The sequence below is a fragment of the Uloborus diversus genome, chromosome 8 (assembly GCF_026930045.1).
Source record: "Uloborus diversus isolate 005 chromosome 8, Udiv.v.3.1, whole genome shotgun sequence".
In the NCBI taxonomy this organism is placed as follows: Eukaryota; Metazoa; Arthropoda; class Arachnida; order Araneae; family Uloboridae; genus Uloborus; species Uloborus diversus.
The window spans coordinates 150,338,251-150,342,829 of record NC_072738.1 but is presented as its reverse complement, the minus strand read 5'-3'; positions in this window follow the sequence as shown (position 1 = coordinate 150,342,829).

The window sequence follows — 4,579 nt, the reverse complement described above, 5'->3', positions numbered from 1 at the left end:
GTTTTACAGTTTTTTTTTCTCTTATTTTTCGGAGCAAAACCAGATTATAGCATCAACTCCTACACTGTAAAAAAAATCCGGAAACGTTTCTGAGTATATCGCGCAGCTGCGGTTCATGAAAGTTTCAAAAACGTTTCTGAGTATTTCGGAATTCTCTTTCTGTAATGTCCAGAAACGTGTCTGAGTATTTCGGAATCCTCTTTCTGTAATTTCCAGAAATGTTTCTGAGTATTTTGGAATCCTTTTTCTGTAATTTTCAGAGACGTTTATGAGTATTTCGGAATCCTCTTTCCGTAATTTCCAGAAATGTTTCTGAGTATTCTGTGCAGCTGTGGTTCACGAAAGTTTCGAAAACGTTTTCGAGTATTTCGGAATTCTCCAAACAATTTTCAAAAACGTCTCCGAGAATTTCAGAATCTTTTTTCCGTGATTTTTTCTAAAAAATAATTCTTTACTATAGAATTGCATACCATATCAGTTTCAATGTGGTTAATATTCAAGAGATTCGTTTATTTTTGAAGAGAATGGTATAAGGCAAATGACAGAATTTTTTAAATTCAAGTGTCATGTCCCCCTTTTTCCTGGAATTCACCAAATAAATTGATACTTCAAAATACTGAAAGATAAGTATTTTATAAAGATTTTTTAAAAATTCAAAATTTGGTAGTTTTTTTTTATTCAAAATTTGGTAGGTTTTTTTTTTTAATTCAAAGTTTGTTTTTTTTCCTTCAGAATCAATTTACCTTCACAATCTGAACAAGGTTCATTTATTATTTAAATAAATTCATTAATACTATCATTAAGCGGGTTTTGAAAAAAGGTTTATTTTAAAGTGAAATTTTTAACCTGAAAATACTTAAATAGAGAAATAAATGAAACGAATAAATAATTCAAATATATACAATTAATAAATAGTAATAAATAAAAATCGCAAATTCGACAAGCAATTTGGTCGTCAAGCCGCCTTGTATCGTGTTTAAGATGCGCCAGATGTCCAACTCTGTACAAATGGTTTCCCTGCCCACGCAGTGTCAGTGTAAGAGAAAAAAAATACAGTTGGTTCTCTATTTAACGATTGTCAAGGGACCACAAAAAAAATTAAAATTAATTTGAATTCTTAAATTTTGAATTCAAATTATGTTTTTCGTAATCACGAACTGAGACAGGACTCTACTCATTGGAGTTGTTGTTTCTAGAAACAGCTCCTGTCCCCCCCCCCAAGCCTGCCTCTCCTCCTGGGCGGTTACGTGAGCATAGTTGTGTGTGTAAGTGTGTAGGCTTGTGTGTGTGCGTAGACCTGTGTGTATGCACGTAGGCGTGTGTGTATGTATATGTGTGAGCGTGCGTGTGTGTAGGACATGGACGCCTCCGACCAGGAGAAGCGGATAGCTCAGGACCGGAGCAGCCGCGCCGAGTCGCCTGCAGAGGACGATGGGCGGTGGTGCTGCAGAGGCTTCTGGTCCAAGGTGAAAAAGGCACGGAACATCAAAAACAGTCAAATGAGAACAATAAGCAATCGTGATTGCTCAAAAAAAAAAAAAAAAAAAAAAAAAAAAAAAAATCGTCCTTAAGTAGAATGCTTCTGTAAATAGAATGCTTTTAAAGCTACAGTGGAGCATCCGGGACCGTGAAAAAGCCCTTCTTTAAATAGAGAAAACCGTTAAATAGAGTGTCGTTAAACAGAGGTCCAACTGCATCTCATCGCCGCGGGAAAAGTTACGAACTATAAATTATTTGCTAAAGAAATTCTAAAATCTAAGAATATTTGATGTCAATGCGCCATATTCTTGTTCGTGGTTCGAAGACGAGGACTCGACAACAAGTAATGTTCCACCAATAAATAAATACAGGGTTCATTATGAAAGTAATGAGCATAATGTAATTGTGACGCGACGATAGATGACAGCACGGTAAAACTGCTGGGAAATGTGGTGCGGGATATGCCCTTTTAATGCATCCAGTCGTCAGTTGCTTTCGAGCAGTGTGAGCGGAGATAAGTGCCTCCGCTTGAAGTATGTTTTCAACTTTTGTAACATAACGCAATGGAGCGTTCGCTTGAACAATGATACGCCATAAAGTTTTGCATGAGGTTTGGAAAAAATGCAACCGAAACATTCCAGATGCTGCAAGAAGCCTTCAAGGACGATTGCATTTCAAGATCACAGTCTGGGAAGTGGCACAACGCATTCAAAGAGAGCCAGGAGGAGGTCGCCGACGAACCCCGTTATGGATGCCCCCTCCCCGGTGATCCCTCACCACCTTACAGTCCCTACTTAGCTTCATGCGACTTCTTTTTGTTTCCGCGACTCGAGAGAGAGAGAAGAAAGGAAAACATTGGGGAACCTTGGGAAACATCCAACACCATGTTACAACGTTCCTGAGAGGCATTCCCTTGGAAGAGTTTCAGGGTGCCTTTCAGGCGTAGCAAACACATCTTTTTTTGCTGAAATTAGCACTAGAGACTTTGCCAGATACGATGCAACTTTCAAAACAGCCTAACCAATCCCGACTCCCATTTAAAAAGCTTTCTCTAGTTATAAATTAAGGCGAAAAGCCTTTAAAAATCTCCCGTACCAAGTTTTCTTTATTTTTTTTTTTTTCACAAAAAGAAAATAAAAATATTTACTTTGATTTATAATTAGCACAAAGGCCTGACATTTCTTTATCCCGTAAAATTGGTTTGGTTCAATTCCATTCATTTATAAAGCCACAAAAAAGAGCATTGGGTGCCGAACACTTTGGGCACGAGGAACTTTGGGAGTCGGGAACATTGAGCGCCGAGCACACTGTGCTCAATGTTCTGAGCACCCAATGTTCCCAACGCACAAAATTCCCAGCGCCCAATGTTCCCGGTGCCCAATCAGCGTTGCCCAATCGACGGCAACCAATCTTCCCATTTCGGAGTTTAAAGGTGTGGCTTTGCTCCCCCTGGTTTTGGGGGAGTGGGAAGGATTTTACTATAATAAATTTTTGTTTGAAACTTTTCAATACATTTAAAATAAATTTAAAATAATGCTTAAAGAAAATAAAACAGAAATTAATTCATGTTAAGCAAAGGACAAATTACAATCAGTGGCAGACTGGCCCTGCGCGCCATTGGCCTGCGGGCCGGTGCATGGGCTGTCCTGCCCCTGTTCTGATCACCCTCCCTCCTCTGCGCCCTCGAACATGTGCCCCTTTAAACCTGTGCCTCTTCGTTTTTTACTTTCTTCCATATCTAATATACAGAAGAAAGTAGTGGATAAGTGCAAATTTTCGAATTTTGACGGATTCGAACGTTTTGAGGTGTGCTGAGTCCATTTCGACCATTTTTGGAAAATGTCTGTCTGTGTGTGTGTGTGTGTGTCACGTATGATGTGTGACCAGTTTTTTGTGATCGCTCTACAGCAACCGCATGAAATTAAACGAAATTTTGTGCACTTATGTGTCCTTATGTGAACTTGTGCCCATTGGTTTTTGGCGTGAATTCCTCCAAGGGGGAAGGGTAGCAATGGGAATTTTTTTGAGTTATGCGTGCCTGCTATTCCCCAGGAAGTAACTGGCGGAATCAAACAAAACTTCGTCAAAATGTTGCCCTTAACAGGTACAGGTGCGGATTCAATTTTGGTGTCAATAGCTCAAACGGCTGAGCTATAAACATTTTTTGTCGTTAATTGTGACTGCTGTATCTCAAGAAATAATGAACGGAATCAAACAAAAATTTATCGACAAGTAGCCCTTAGAGGATATAAGAGCGGACTCTATTTTTGGTGTCAATAGCTGAAAAAGGGGGTGGCGCAATCGAACGTTCTTTTTTTTTTTCCATTGTGAGTGCCATCAAGAAATAATGCTGCGTTCTGGATGAAATTTGGAATAAATGTGAATCCACGTGTAAACAGGCGTTGTTTCAATTTTGGCGCCCAGAGCTCTATGGGGGGGGGGGGGGGAGGAGCTGTTTTTTTTTTTTTTGTGAATAAAAATCTATACTAACATTATAAAGAGAGAGGGTGGATTTTTGTGTGTTTATATGTTCGAGGTAATCTCCGGAACCACAGCACCTATTTGAAAAATTCCTTCACTATATGAAAGGTGCTTTCTTATAGTGATGTTCCGGATATCCGGATCCGTATCCGCGGATATCCGAGGGAAAATAAAGATCTGTATCCGTATACGTATCCGTTACTTTTTTGACGGATCTTAAACGGATCATTTCTATTCTAAAAATTTTTAAATATTCGAATAAAAGACTCTTAACTTCCGTTTAAATTAGGTTTTATCCCTATTTAAATTATATGGTATCATTTTAGAAGCCAATTTGTATCCCCTCCATCCCCTCCCCCTCCCCCGTTGCAAAAAGAAAGGGGAAATAAGTTTTAAAAGTGTGTATCAGTGTGTCTTTTTGTGGTATCGTAGCTCCTAAACAGATAAACCGATTTTGATAGTTCAGTTTTCGTTCAAAAGGTGACTTGATCGAAAGTGTTCTTAGCTTGGCCTCGTTTTTGTAGAACTTTAATTACCGGAGATATTAATTAAAAACCGACTTAACGTTTTTCACAATTAGGGTAGTCAGCGGCGTAGCGTAGGTTTCTGCCGCCCGGGG